Consider the following 16,971-nt stretch of genomic DNA (forward strand, 5'->3'; position numbering starts at 1 on the left):
TGAAGCTGCTGATTTTTCGTGGAAACAATACCTTCATTTTTAGCTTCATTTAACATTGACTGACATACAGTTAGGCCCTGGTTTTAGCTTGGCAGACTATAGATAAACTTTAATTTTTAAGTAAGTAGTTTCAAGTCTGTATCAGTCAGGTGGATACTGCATATGGTTCCTTATAAGAAGCATCTAACTAATATAGGAGGACAGTAGAATAGTGGTTGAAAGGGCCTGGAGAGAAGGGAAATGAGATATTCTTGAGCTGGTCTAAAGTTTGGTGAATGTGCTGTACAGAGCTGCATCTGCACAGTACCTACAGGCAATCACATTTGCTGTGCACTTGAAGATTATCTTCAAGTGTAGATACCACTTTAAGCATTCTTACCAGAAGATTAAAAAATAAATGTGTATCAGAAGACTTTGAGGGGATTCTGATGATAGTTTCACTGATCCAAACTCATGAAAATTGAATACACTAAGTATATGGCACATGTTTAAAGATGTAAATTGCACCTTATTGAAGCTGTTAAAATTTGTGTGCAAAAAAGTAGATTGAGACACGCTTTTAATCTACTACAAAAGTCACTTGGGAAGGGACAGGAGAGTGGAAGTTCCTATCTGACAGTTGATGAATCAAGGTACAGAGACACGAAGTGAATTGACTTAGAGCATGTATAATTCTTTATAATGGTATTGTGCTTAAGCACGTTCGGAGATATTTCAGATATATTAGCCCGTTTGAAATAGACTTTCCAAGCTAAGAGTTGAAAAGTTCTATTTGCTCCTCCTCATAGGCTTTTCTGCCCACTAAAATATTTTCATTCCTCAAGGCTCAGAGTTTATCCAGATTCAACTTTCTACCAGAATAAATCTGCCTCCTCTCGAACATCCAGTAGTCTTTGTACACATCATCTATGACCCTTGGAGCATGCTTCCATTACTGCTCTGTTTTCTTAAATAATAGTTTTTACTTCACTAGTGTAATGCTCATTTCCATGGTCCTGGGTTATGTAAAGTCATTGTCATATATTATGTACTTACTAAGTATTTTGAGTTTATTCCCCCTCCTTCCTTCCATTGGTCTCTGGCACAACCATATCTAAATGTAATGGCCGAAGTTAAAAATCCAGCACAGCTGCTTGACAAAGATCCAGCAAAGCTGAGCCACATGATGGCTGCCACGCCACCTTTGGTTTTCATCTCCACCTGTTGCGTACTTGAGGGACTTTTAATATTTGTACAATTAAGGATCTTGGATTGATGGAAAATTTATTATGAATCATTTAAGCCTTCTCCCAGGAGTATTGCTTCTAAGCTTCCCTAGGACTCAGGTCTGAACATACTATTCCCCCTGCTTTTATGGAGATAACTTTATCTACTTATGTACTTGAAGGTTTTCCTTAAGCCTTGGAGGTTGTGACACATAAAGAAGCCACCGGTCTCTTCATGAAGCTATGAGACATTCTTGAAACATCTGTCCCTGTATTCACACAGGAAAAAGATATTCAAAACAAACTAAACTCAAAAAGGTCAACAAGATTTGGTGGGCTAGAGGAGTTGGTCACAGTTCAGATTATAAGCCTCTTCCCACTGTACACTCAGACAATTACGTGGCATATACCTCTGCCCTACACAGAGGCATATTGATGAGTAAAATATGGAGTGGAAAGATGATAAAAGTATGAGATGTTAGGACTTCCCTATCTTAGAAAAGTTAGCACATGCAGGGCCACTATGGTAATGTATGATCAAGGAACAACAGAATGCCAGGATTAGACATATAGACAAATTCTATAAAGATATAAACATTGTATTATGCCAGAATTTGAATAATAACTGCAGAACCTTTGGCCTGAGGAATTTTCTTGGGCACTCTGACCACTAAGAGTTAATAATACAATGTTTGGGACATGGCAAAATGCCCAAAGTGACTTGAAGATTTTGTTTTGGCCTAGTGTCCTTGAAGCAACCAAAGCTACCAGCCTGAGAACAGGCTGTCATATGCCTCTAGATTCTTAAAAACTGGGTTACGGGGTTAATGAGTAAGAATGATAACTCTGTTTCTTAATGATGTTAAAACTTGAAGAAAAATGATTGAAGTGATAACTCTTTTCTGTCATAGTTTATTAATAATGACTAAAAGATGAGCAAAAGGAAGTGAAACATGTCCAAAACCAAAAATGATATGATCTATGTTTTGGAGCATCATGAATGTATCCCTGCTTACTAAATTCTGTATAATAAAGAAGCATTCTGGCTGCTAGTCAGTCAGGCTGCAAGCTCTCCCGACCACCATGGCTTGGCTCACTTCCTTCCCTCACCAACTCCCTACTCACTCTGCTGGGACCAGTCCACCACCAGGGCCTGGCTCCTGGCAGGTCTCCTTTGTTCCCCTAAAAAGTTTTGCTTCTATTTTTATACAATACATCTATGCATCATTTTATGTACCTATATAAAATCTAGGAGCCACAAATGAGAGAAAACTTGGTGGTTTGAATGAGAGGGATGTAGGCTCATATATTAGAATACTTAGTCCCAGGTGGTGGAATTGTTTGAGAAGGATTAGGAGGTATGGACTTGTTGGGGGTGGTGTGTCCTTGGGAGTGGACTTTGGGGTTTCAAAAAGCTCAGACCATTCCCTGTCTCTCCCTCTCCCTTTCCTTCTCCCTCTCCCTTCTTCACCCTTGTAGCTAGAGTTTTCCTGCCTGGCCCACAGTCAGGACAAATCTGTCTCACCTGCCAGTCCCACAGCTGCTCAGACCCAACCAAGTAAACACAGAGACTTATATTGCTTACAAACTATATGGCCATGGCAGGCTTCTTGCTAACTGTTCTTATAGCTTAAATTAATCCATTTCTATTAATCTATACCTTGCCACCATGCTGTGGCTCATGGCTTACCGGCATCTTCACATGCTGTTTGTCATTGCAGCGGCTGGCAGTGTCTCTGACTCAGCCTTCCACTTCCCAGCTTTATTCTCCTCCTTGTCCCGCCTATACTTCCTGCCTGGCCACTGGCCAATCAGTGATTTATTTATTGACCAATCAGCAACACATTTGCCATACAGAACATCCCACAGCACACCCTTTCTATCTAGTGGATGTGTCTCAAGATATGAGCACTCAGACACTGCTCTATCACTATGGATGCCTGCCTGCTGCCATGCTTTTTGCCATGATGGTCATGGACTCCAACCCTCTGAAACTATAAGCTCCAAATAAACACTTTCTTCTATAAGTTGCCTTTGTCATGGTATCTTATCATAACAATAGAAATTAAATAAGATAGCATGTGATATTAGTCTTTCTGAGACTCTTAATTTCCTTGATATGACCATCTTGCCATATTTTCTATGTTTATTCTGTGTATACTTTCAGTGACAAATGTGGGAAATCAGCAAACTAAATACATAGGCTTATGCTAATGTTTTCCTATAGAAGCTACTCAAAAAGTACTCTTCAAGTTAAGTATTTCCTTTTTCTTTTCATAAGATGTCATCATTAAATATATTAATTTATATATGATCAGTATTATTCTTTTGTCCCAATTAAAACAGTGATGCTACAAACATAGAATAATTTAAAAATGAACTAATGAGAAAAAGGAGAATCCCATAATTTTGGTTTTATTAATTACTTCTCTTAAGTATGTGTAGCTCATCTCTCCATCCTCTGTTTCTCATCTTGAGAGTTGGTGTCTGTGTTCATCTTCTGAGATTTCTCACAGACAGCCAGAGAACAGGGTAACCACATCTTACTTTCCCAATTGATTATACGAATCAAATAAGCTGACTGTAGAATATTGTCTTATTACATGTTGCATCTTTAAAAATCTCCCGACAGGCCTAACCAAAAACATGACACATGGTAAGAGCAACAATAAAATCTTGCGAATTGAATTGATTGACCTAATTCTAAGTGAGCTGGCTTTCAAGATTTCATTATGATCCCCATGTGCCTTCTTTTTGTGTTCTTTTCTCTTGTCTCATTGAAACCAGTTTAGAATATTTGCAGCAGATTATTGACCTTGGTTTTATGTCCTGATCAAATTGGAAGTCTTCGGACAATAAACTGTGTTGTAAGTCTGGTATTGCTAGACTTTCTATTTTAAAAAAAATTACACTATTTTCATGCTCTAAGCAGGGTAAATATTTCAATTATTTCTAGCAGTCTTCTGAGAGCTTGTGATTATGTGTAATTTGAGGAATTACTTTTAATATCTAATGAAAATCAAGAAAGAAGATTGACTTTCCGTTGTTTTTGTTTTGCCTATGTGTGATAGGGTTTGGTGTATGCTTCTTTATGGAAAAGGAACTGCACTGTTTTGAGTGAGCTGTGTTTCTAAGGTGAGTGGAGGGTTGATTTTCATGTTTCCTTTGTGCCTGTTTTCATTCTGTGTTTATGCATGCAGCACCGTCTGCTGTCTGACATATAGTAGGTTCTCATTAAATGCTCACGGAACAAACAGGATTGTAGTGATGAAAACCTTCATATGCACTTTCTGTTGCAATTAATTATTGATGACTTACAAACTTAAAATGAATCTACAAGAAAAACACTATTTAAACATTTTCTAAGTTAGATTCATAAACTATTATTTTATATAATTGATGGATGTCACTAAATAAAAACAACACATACAAATGAAACAATCTGGGAGAAATAAACAATAGTGTACTGTAAAAAAATCCCAAGTAAATAAAACTGTAGAAATAAAAAGTAACAGGACTTCCCTCAGAGCTTTAATATATTAATCTACATTAGTAATTTCTAGTGTAGTATGAAGTATTACCACAGTTTACTTAATCTCAATAATTAGTAAGGCTTTTGTTTTGAGTGGCAGAAATATAATCCAAAAAGAGATTAAAAATAGAATTGGTCTGCTTATGTAGTTGATTACCAAGGACAGACTGGTCTTAGGAAGGCCTAACTCAGGAACGAATAAAAGTGAGTCAGGAGAGGCCACGCCTGCTTTATTACCAAATGAATCTTCTGGGGGTGCAAAGGATGACCACGACAACTTCAGTCCTGCATCCTTCCAGTTTAAACAACCACAGCTCCAGGGCAGCTGCTCTTTCCTGATAGTTTGAGAAAAATCGCACTGACACGTAAATGTCCCTGAAGTCTTTCTTGCCTTGCTTCCAAACATATTCACAGCAGCTAGAATGGCCCTTATTTGTACTTGGCGCTCAGTAAACTGCAGCTCATTTACTTTCCATGAGCCACCCTCCTGAACAAACTGCTGTGACTAGGATGGAAATACTCCAAATAGCTACCCTGAACTGTCTCTCTCTATAGTTTCAGAGAAAAGAGATTAGATGCATTTGAACCCTAAGAACTGTGAGGAGAGGGAAGGAGGGGAGAAGAAGGAAGGAAGGAAGGAAGGAAAGAAGGAAGGAAGGAAGGAAGGAAGGAAGGAAGGAAGGAAGGAAGAAAAGAAACGGGGAATGGTGGGAAGAAAGAGAGGAATTCAGTAGAGAAATTTGTGCTAACATGTTAACAGAACGTTGCAGGTCATTCTGGGCAGCTTCACAAAACCGTGGGTCGATTTTTTTCTTACTTTACCTCTGTCCTTCTGGATATCCAGACAGTGTGCTGATAACGTATCTAGTGTCATGTCTAGAAGTAGATTTTTACCCAACTTACAGGCTAATAATTTATCCTGTTGTTTTGGGGATGCTGGCAGAAGTCATAGAACGCTTGTCAGAGACAAATGTCTTTAATACTCACGACACAGCAAGCTGCATGACTGCCAGTATGTGTGTCATGTCCCCCTGTGACCCATGTCTGTGTGATGTGTGTGGACGGATGCCTCTCACACAGCAGCTCGCACCACACTGAAAGGCACTTGGGATGTTCACTTCTTTCATGACTGGAACTGAAGTACTAAGCAGGTCTGCCCTTTGAGTATAGGGAGATGTTACCTTAGTTTTCAAGCTTGCTCAGTACAATAAAATTCTGATAACAGGCCTTGTGCAAAGGACAGTCATGGCTTTTCATTCCTGGCACATCCAGCAAGAAATGTATAACAGCAGCAGGAGAGATACATGGAGCACTCTGTCCTAATATTTATCTTGAAAAGGTTGCCTTAATGCCATTTATCCAGATGACAAGGCAGACAGAAAATGGAGCTGGCAGAGCTTTGTAGTGTTTCTAAGGCCATGTAAGTGATTGTCTACTCATAACAGGAAGACATGTTCAAGTTCAGGAATCCTGTATGCGTACCTTGAGGACAATGGGACTTATGGGTAAAACGAAATAACCTCCTTCTCCTTCTATGATTGCAGACCATACTTTCTTTTGTATGAGAAAGAAGAAATGAGATAGCTTTGGCTTTCAGAGGAAACATTCGGCTATGCTTTATTTTCATACATTAATTTCCAATTATTAAGAAATTGCTTAAAATCCCTTATGAAGAGTGTCTGAAAATGAAGAGCCCAAAAGGTCTTCAGTGGGCCATGTTCTCAATCTGGCCCTTCTGATTGTTTGGCATTTTATCAAAAGCCACATTAACCCTCCTAAATAGTGCTTGATTGTTAAAAAACAGCCTCCTTTTTCCAGGCTTGCAGATTGCACCACACTTATTATATCTCCTGACTTCCTGCACACAAGCCACACAACTACCAAGTGATCGTGTATAAATAAGAGGCTGTTTTATGCCGATAAATGGACTCCCACTGTCGCACAAGGCCCCAGGAGTCTGCATTAACAACAAGCTGAGACACAGAAGAGCACGTGGCATTCATTTTAACAGCGGGCATTTATCATTGGTGACATTACCTGATATGGCTGATAATCTAAAGCATTATGACTTCTGAGCAAAATCTGATTCATAAAGACATATAAGAAGATAAACCATGACAACTAATAGAAATTGCCTGGGATGCTGCGAATAGAATAATCTTATCCATATTCATCAACTAGCCAGCTCTCTCCTCCCACTAGAAGGATACAAGGTACATTCACAACTCCTATTAATGCTAATAGCAGCTTCAGAAGCAAATCCCTTGTTCCTCCCCAGGAAAGGACAGCAGCCCCCTTTTGTTCTAATATCCTGCAATCTTGTGTCAGTTGGAGTTAATTGGGGGAAATCTGGGATACAAGCAATTTGGAATTAATCTTTAAAACTGATGGCCAGGGCAGCTGACAGAAGCAGTGACTGGTTCCAAAGCAGAGAGCATTTTCTTTTTTGGCCTGAAGCTCTGCCATCAATGTGTTTCCACTTCTTTCCCCAGCCTCCCTGGATAAACTGCACAGGAGGACTATGGATAAGGAGCGTTCTCGGGGATTCATTCTTGCATGGTAGAATGGGCCTCTGAGACAGAAAAAGTAAATTTGGCCATTTATCTAGTTTTTGGAGTTTGGCAAGTAGTTTGATATCTCTGCAACCTTACTTCATCATCAATCACATCAATTGGTCAGATAGATATTCAAGACACTGAGACAAGAGGATTATGGAGTTTGAAGCCAGCCATGGTCCTGCAGGAAGACCTTGTCTCAGGAAAAAGCAAAACAAAACAAAAGACAACCAACCAACCAACCATCAGCCAGTCAACCAATTAATTAACCCCCACCTCACACACATAAACAGATTAGAAAGAAAAAAATGAACTCTCAAATTTCCTTATTTTTTTGCCCACAGTTTTTCTTAAATATCAAAGATATAAAACAATTATAACAATAAAGAATAAAAATAATGTTCTCTTAGATGATTCTACTAGATTTGATTGAGAGAGGATTGCTGAGAAAATAATGAACTACCAAGGAACCAATGTCTTCTAGATCCGGGTTGCCCAAAGAAGAAAAGAAATTATCCTGTATGGTAAAGGAGGGATGGGAATTTGACTTCTTTCTGAAGGATCTCATTGAGGGAAGGAAAACAAAACTTGAACCCAGAGTGGCCAAGGAATAAAATATGTTTGACAGACACTTTGAAGAAGAGAAGTGGATGAAGGAGGTTATCAGGTGATATGTAGGTATGGATCTGATGCATGGCTTTCATCTGTCACTGTGACAAATTCAGGAAAAGCTGCATTCTCCACTGAGTTATACTGGTGTGAACTCCCTGGAGTATGTCGTCCAGGTGTGGAGTATTAATTATAACCAGGTTGATTTGAGAACATAGAGGATTCATATTGGCATACAGAATTTATACTGATATATAGAATGTATATTGGCATACAGAATTCCTATCGTTATAGGTTTTCAAGTAGAGAGTTTTGCTTGAGGCAACATGGAGGGAAAAGATGCAAAGTTCAAAATGAAACTAGAGACCAAAATGTAAACATTCAAAGAAAAGAATAATAGGTGGTAAGGTTTAAATTAGTAAGAAAAAAGTGGATCAAAGAAAAAGAGCAAGAACGTTGAGATCCATTTGTGTGCACACACATATGTATGTGTGATAGGAGATATTTCAAATATTTTAGAGGAAAGCTGTGCCTTGAACCTTGCATTATCTTGGCCCGCTAAGGGGAGAAAAATCACAATGGTTGTCCCCTCACTTCAACTCCTTGTGAGAAAGAGACTCCTGTGTTTGGCTATTTTTTCTCATCAGTGTGACAAAATGGCTCAGAGAAACAACCTCAGGAAGGGAGGGTTTCTTTTGGCTCACAGTGACAGTCTGTTGTGGTAGAGAGGCCATGGTGGACTAGTAGACATGGTAGAGAGGTAGCAAAGAAAGAGAGAATGCCAGCACTCATCTGTCTTTCCTTCATTTCCTCTTTTATTCTATCTGGGGACTATTCCAGTCTGGGGACTATGGATGGTGACACCCATATTCAGGGTGGTTCTTGTCTCCCTCAGCTTATCTTTTCTGGAAATACCCTCACAGATGAACTCAGAGATGTGCCTCACCAGTTTTCTAGATGATTCTATGTTTAGTCAAGTTGAAGATGAAGATTAAACATCAGAGTTCCGCTCAGAGGCTGATGTGTGTTCGCTCTAGGCAGTAGTTCTCATGCTGGTGCCTGAGAATCTGGTGGAGGCTGTGACAGAGAGAAGCTTATGCCTACAGAGAGGTTCATCTTGGAAGTCTCAGTACCTTACTGACATAGGAAAAGCAATGTGTGGGAATACCCCGTGTCTCGGATCTGGAGACAAAGAATTGGCTTGGAATTATTTCAAGTACTGCCCAGAGATATGCACCAAAGTGTGAACAAATTGTTATGGTGTAACTCTGAGAGTTGTTCAAGAGAAGTAGAGGCTTCACAACAACTAGTTCAAGAAGAGGCACCTGTGGTTGATATATTGTGCACCCCAATAAACTTATCTGGGGGTCAGAGAACAGAACAGCCACTAGATTAAACACAGGTTTAGGCAGTGGTAGCACACGCCTCTAATCCTAACATTCCGGAGGCAGAGATCTGTCTGGATCTCTGTGAGTTCAAAGCCACACTGGAAACAGCCAGGCTTGGTGACACATACCTTTAATCCCAGGAAGTGATGGCAGGAAGCAGAAAGATATATAAGGCATGAGGACCAGGAACTAGAGCTGTTTTTAAAAGCTTTTAGCTTTTAGCAGCTGTTCAGCTGAGATCCATTTGGATGACGATTCAGAGGCTTCCAGTCTGAGGAAACTAGATCAGCTGAGGAACTGGTAAGGTGAGGTTGTATGTGGCTTGTTCTGTTTCTCTGATCTTTCAGCGTTCACCCCAATACCTGGCTCCAGGTTGTTTTTATTAACAAGACCTTCTAACAATTGGTGCTAAGGCACCACTCAGGTCATGGGGATACTAGTCAGTTAAGATGTCCATAGCGTGTCTTGGTTACTTTTTTGTTTGTTTGTTTCCATAAGACACTATTACTGTATAAAAGAAAACATTTAATTTGCAGCTCACAGTTCCAGAAGATTAGAGTTCATGACCATCATGGCAGGGAGCATGTCAATAGGTAGGCCGGCACGGCACTGGTGCAGTAGCTGAGAGCTCACATCTTGATCCACAAGCAAGAACTACAGAGAGGTAACTGGGAATGGAGTGGCTTCTGAAACCTCCAAGTCTACCCCAAGTGACATACCTCCTTCAAGGAGGTCACATCCAATCCTTCCCAAATAGTTCTACCAACTGTAGGTGAAGTATTCAAATATATGAACCCATGGTGGGCGGGCGTCATCATTCAAACCACCAGAGGGGGTGTGTTCAAAGGGCTTCCTAAAACATTGCCAGGAAACAGCTCAGTGTTCACCACAAGCCAGGCCGAGAAGACAGAGGGCACACTGGTGGACCAGTTTTTAATGAAGGAACCCTTGAGACGGCTCTTACAGGAACTTGGATTAATATGATTGAGACTGTTCTGTGACCCCAAGTAACCATGCATTGTGCATGATGTTAGTATAAGCAGAAAAACCAGGGGGCAAGCCGTGGCTCTCAAAGTCTGGCTCCTAGGGTGGCAGCAGCAGCAGCAGCAACATTTGGAATCTATTAGAAGTGTAACTGGCCAAGCTCTACCTAGCTTCTCTCATGAGAAACTCTCTGGGCCAAGCGTAGAAAACCTGGCCAGCTGATTGTGTTGTGCACTGAGCTTTGAGACTCAAACCTTGACCTGGAGGATGGAGAAAACCTCTAGCTTCTCAGGAGCTTCCTTTTCTATCCTGCTAACCATGAGATGCAGGAAAAGGGTTGAAACACGCAAATTACAATTGATGATAGACACTTGATGTTGTAGAAGAAATAAATAAAAGAGTATACTTTTTTATTTCATGGGTAGTGTGAAGGCATGTGTATGTGTACACACATGTGTGTTCAAGTTTGTGTAAATGAGTATGGAGGACAGAGGTTACTGTTGGGTGTCTTTCTGCTTTGTATATTGAGGCAGGGTCTCTCATTTGAACCAAGAGCTCATCAGTTCAGCTCGTCTAGCCAGCCGGTTTTCCTGAGGAACCTCTGTCGCTGCCTCCTGAATATTGGAACTACAGGGGGATCACTATATCTATCTTTTATGTAGGTGCTGGGGATCCGAACTCTAGCTTACACTTGAATGGTAAGTACTGCACTCCCGGAGCCATCCTCCCAGGCCCAAATCAGTATTTTTTTTAAAGTGTATGTGTGTGGGGGTGGTGGGGGTGGTGGGGGCAACTGTGAGCATTATATGCATTTAGAGGTCAGAGAACAAATGTAGCAGTTGGTTCTGGCCTCTCGTTTGGGTTCTGGGCACCGAACCCCAGTTCTCAAGCTCGATGGTAAGCACTCTCGCCCGCTGAGCCATTTTCCTGGTCCCAGCTAAAGCAATATTTTAAAACTAATATTTGTAGGCGCTTGAAACTGGCTTCCTGCTAGGACCTCTTCATGAACTGCCTGGGTGGCAGGGCTGCAGATGGCAGAATGGCCAGTGGTTCTGAAACTGAGGCAAATAGGAGCCATCCATATTCCTGTCACAGTCACCTGATGGGTCTCTGAAACGAATGGGTGACATTCAGGGCAATGGCAAGTTTACTCACTGGCGCTAGGGTTTTCTTTTTATTCTTTTTTTTTTTTTCCTTGAAAAGAGATTATTTTTGTATACTAAAGTATAATTAGGTTTCCCCTCCCCCAACTCCTCCCAGATCCTCCCCAACTCCTCACCTTCTCAAATCAGCACCCTTTCTTTCTCTCATTAGAAACAAACAAACAAAAATGGTGCTAGAGTTTGGCTCTTTTTCTTCTCGCTTGTTTTGTCCTATTTCAATTTGTTCTTTTATCTTATTTAATGATATTATTATTCCTTAGATGCCTATTTATTTCCTATAGAGAAACAGAAATGGTGTGAATCCAGATGAGAAGGCTGGTGGGGGGCTCTGGGAGGAGTTGGGGTGGGGGAAACTGTAATCAGAATACATTGTATGAAAAAAACTTATGTTCAATAAAAGAGAAACAAGAGTGCTCTCAATACAAACAGCATGCGGCAAGATTCAGAATGTGGCTGTTGTGTGTGGTGTTCATGTGTTCTTTCAGGCTTATCTTGAGAATTGGTATCCAGCCTCATGGTTATTAATTTGTCTCACTTTTCTCTAAAGCCCTGTGTTTTTACTAGTTTATTTTTATTAATAATAATACATTTGAAGCTTGTATTGATTGTTAAATTTTTTAAATTTAATTTTTAGAATTTATTTTTATCATTTTTTTTAATTATGCATGTGCATGTGGGTACGTGTGCATGAGTCATTTCAAAGCAGCCAATGGTTGTGACTGCCTTCAACTTTCCAACACTTCTGCCCAGCCCTCCCCACCTTTTTTTGGTATAAGGTTTTTGTTCTGTCTAGGCAGGCAAGTATTTTGAAAATGATTAAAATTCTCATGCAAAAAAGTTCTATAAATAAAGCAAAATCAGTATAAGGAATTACAAACATATTCTTTGTGTGTGTATTTTTGTTTGTGTTTGCCGTCCATGTGTGGTTGTTGCTCAGGCCTTTTTCATTTGAGACAGAGATTTTCAGTGACTAGGAACTTGTCAAGTAGACTGGCTGACCAGTGTACTCCAGGCAGCTGCGTGCCTCTGCCTTCTGTGCTGAGACTGTAAGTGCACACCATCATGCTGAGCATTTGCTGTGGTTTCTACGAAGCTATCTTAGGTCCTTATGCTTGTACAGCAAGTACTTTATAGACTGAGCTACCTCCCCTTCTGAAAATATTATTTGAGGGTTGACCAGATGGCTCAATTAGTGAGAGCACTTGTCACCAAACCTGATGGATCTGAGTTTGATTCCTGGAATCCACATGGTGGAAAAAGAAAATGAACTCCAGCAAGTTACCCTCTGATCTCCGTACTCTCACTTTGGCATGCATGAATGCACATGTGTAGAAACACAAATTAAATTTCTTAAAAGAACAACAACAACAAAAATCAAAAAAGTGAAACACTACAAGGTTGGAGGTATTTTTTCACATTAGTGAAAAATATATGCTGCTCTTTCAGAGGATCTGAGTTTGATTCTTAGTACCCACATTAGGCAACTTAGAACCACCTGTAACTCCAGCTCCAGGAGGTTCTATCACCTGTGGACCTAGGGAGAGGCGCTTATCTGCACATACTGGTAAACAGTGCCCCCACCCCACATATATGTTATAATTTTAAAAAATTACAAAAATAAAATGATACCCTAATATATACTTTAAAATATTATTCTTTGAGCTGTGTAACATTCCTTTCTCAATTTCATATCGGGGTGAACTGGATTTGGATCCATCCCATGAAAGCTAGCACATAAGGCTTACGGACAGGCATCTTTCACAGGCACTTGAACACAGCTGGGTTTACAACCACCACTTCCTCAGTCAGGAGACGAGGGAGAGTGAAATCTGAAGGCACTGTGAAGGAAATGATAACATCAAAGTCTTGGTGCGTTTCTTTGGCTTCCACAGAAGAAAGGCTTTGTGACCGTGTGGAGGCGGCCTGTCACTCAGCTTGTGGATTGAGAAGTTGACCTAGCAACAATCAGAACAGCATACCCTGCTTTTCCTTAGTGCCCGTTTCCCTGCAAAAGCAACTTTTTAATTTTTTTTAATTTTTTTTTTATTGGACTGCAGTTGAAAGCGTAATTAGATGTTACAGAGACTCTCGGAACTTTAAAGCATTCTCTTTTCCCTTTTTAATGTGTCAACACAAACAAGTCTAATGTTTCGTTTTGCTGGCTCCAGATGTCCATTGTGAATGTAAGTGATGAGCCAGTGGAGCCTGAGCTTCAGACTAGCAACGCTGGGAGTGAAAATGAATGGCACATCCTGCAGGTGCCTCTGCTGTGGGAATCTTTTCACTCTGAGGACATTTAATAGAGAGGCAGCTGGTCAAAGAAAGCCTTTAGGCTATTTCAAAGTTTCTATACAAAGCAAAACAAAACACTTCGTAAAAAAGTTTGCTTGAAAGTGGAATTTTAGGAAATACGGTTATATACACTCATTTTTTGTTTATATAATTCTAGTCTTTTTTTTTTCAGGGCTCAAAAATACTATTTTTAAGAATTAGATAAAGTACAGTATTTGGAGTTGTGATGGACAGAACTTTCTATCTGGCACTGAACTTGTATTTGAGTTAACAACAAAAATACAATGATTCTTCTATGTTGTCAATCATCACTGCACACAACCTGATTATTTTGGAATTATCAAGCTCTTTTCTAGCTTAGCATTTGTGCCAAAGGCTTTCAAAGGATACCTAATGAGAGCCATATATGGAGAAGGCATTGGTGTCTGCCTGGGGAGAGAGAGCCGTTCATGTTCATACTTAGCATTTGAACTACATCTCACCATCTAATTTTCTCAATCAAGATTTGGGAGCCTCTACTGCCGAGTCTAAATTGTCTATAGAAGTACTTATGGCTGCAGAATGTAGAATCAGAGAAAAGTATCCTTGGAGAGTTCCCCCTCTCCTTTTCCTCAGATGCCCTAAACTGTTATAGTGCCCGTGCCTGTCCACTTGGCCCTGTGATGATGATTCAACTGGATTCCTCCTCTTCAAGGATCCTGCATTCTAAAGTAATTTTCTCTTTCTAACTCTCTGTTAAAGTGCTGATTCTTTTATCACAGCTGACCATGGCAAGAGGAAAGCCAACAGATGGAGTTAATTCACGCTAAGATGAGAAAGTCTGCTAGCCTCCATGGGGGTATTTGTTTTATAAAAGTGATTGCTACGGAAGCTAAATTTATCTCTAATTTTCAGAACGTAGGAAATAAATTTTCTCTGTGGGAAAGATATTTGAACTTTTATTTATTTTTTTATCCATATTTGTTGAGAAAATAAATAAGAAAACACAGATACAAATTAACTTTACGTTCCCCAGAGAGAAGGTAGACTGAATTATGATTGAATGATTACTACATGTAAGGAGAAAAGGTTTAATTAGAGATTTGTCATTCTTTGAATTCACTGACAGGAGAGACTGATAATAAGAAATCTATTTTATAATAAATAATTGATTTATCTAATAAGCTGGAAAACTCCTTAAGACAAATTTTTCAGTCACTATTTCATTCCCAGGTAGTTCCATCTACAGAGGAGTATGCTGGTCACGTAGGCTTAAAGTTAGAACTTAAAATAGTGAGTGTGATGCGGAGTGTGTCTATGTGTGACATGTTGTTGGACTTTCTTTTTGGGACTTCCAGCTCCAAAATAATGACATGGGAACTTTTTATTAATTATGAAAGCTTGGCCTTAGTTTAGGCTTGTCCCACTAGCTCTCATAACTTAAATTAACCCATTTCTATTAATCTGCATTCTGCCATGTAGCTTGTTACCTCTCCTCCATCCTATAAATCTGACTCCCTTCTCATCTCACTGGTTAAATCCTGTGTGCCTCAGATTTTTCCCGAGTTCCTCTCTCTCCCCGGAAGCTGCATCTATTCTCTCCTGCCTAGGTATTGGCCATTCAGCTCTTTATTAAACCAATCAGGTGGTGCCTTGGCAAAGACACATCTTCACAGTGTACAAAAAGATTATCCCACAATGTTTCCCCCTTTTTGTCTAAATAAAAAGGAAGGATTTTAATTCTAACACAGTAAAACTATATACAATAAGAACAATTATCAGGGAAGAAGTACATTCACAATGTCCAGTCCATTTGTATTTGGCAAATTTTGAGAAAATACTCTATTATCTACCCTAGCTTAGTAATTCGAAAGTTTTATACCTAAACCATTTTCCATCATAATTTGTATCTACTAGCCTAAAATTATCCTTTTAGACCTAAAAACATTTTCTTAGATAGATAACTTAAGCTTTTATGTCTCTCTATTTTATAAATTTTACATTTCCTTTGTAAGTTTCTTTTCTGAATTTGGTAACAAAAAATGGTATAACTATCTAATCTTCAACCCCATTGGAGACCTAAGAAGGATAAAATATTACCTAAGTAAACAGGAAGTGCAGAACAAACAACTTCCAAAACTACAGAAATGACAGAGACATCTGGCTGTCTGTACAATCCCCCATGGTTCCTCTATGATGCTGGGATGTAGAATATCTGACAGACCTTCTGTGAAGCAGGAATTTTGAAGGACTGTCCTACTTTGTCTTGTCAAAGTTTGGAAGTTGCCTTCTCTTGGGTCCTGCTTGTCCAGTTTGGACAGCATATCATCAGCAGGGAAGTTTCTTGCTCAGGGCTAACTTTGCCACAAATGAAAGCAAAGTCCATATGGAGCTTCTTTGATGCCTATCACCTTCTCTGAAATAGATTGGTGCTTCCAGGAACAGACATAGTTCACTGTCATGAAAAGTCTTATGTTACTAAAACATCTTAAATGCCATATTCTGTAGATCTCTAAAATGTTAGAAGATCATCTATCTATATAAAGTATATCCCTGTTTGACTTCGAAAACATACTTAACATGACTACAAGTTTAATTGTAATAGGTGACTACTAACCTTCATTTCTTAATTATCCTAAATAGTTTATAATAACAGTTTTCAAGGACTAGAACTTTACATTACATTTTTAAATGAGCTGTATAGGGACAATTCCTTAACAAGAGTAGAAACATATATACATTATGTTAAAGAAAAATAACCTTAAATTTGTATCAATATACAAAAAATGATACCAATGTAAAATACTTGAGACTAGTAGCTGCTTTTTAGTTTAAAAGTAGATTCAATAATCGACCCTTTTATTCCATCATTCCTATATGAGTGTGTGTGTGTGTGTGTGTGTGTGTGTGTGTGTGTGTGTGTGTGTTGCATGCACTTGAAAATGTACAGGATGTCCTGCATCTTACTTTATGTCATTCTCTGTCTTACTGTCTCAGACAACTGGAAGCTGGCCATTTTGTATAGGCTAGCAGGCCTGAGTTCTTGAGATGGACCCGTCTTATCCCCATGCCAACACCAGACTTGCAGGTATGCCCAGCCATGTCTGTTGTTTTAATTTGAAGCTGAAGGTTCAAATCCAGGTCCTCTGCTTGCACAGGAAGTTCTCTTACCTAACGATCCAAGCCATCTCCCAGTCTCCTAACAGTTGCTCTTTAATTATTAGTTTTACCAGTCAGGAACTAGTAGGTTTCTATAAGCCTTGT

Source organism: Peromyscus eremicus, chromosome 12 (assembly GCF_949786415.1).
Source record: "Peromyscus eremicus chromosome 12, PerEre_H2_v1, whole genome shotgun sequence".
In the NCBI taxonomy this organism is placed as follows: Eukaryota; Metazoa; Chordata; class Mammalia; order Rodentia; family Cricetidae; genus Peromyscus; species Peromyscus eremicus.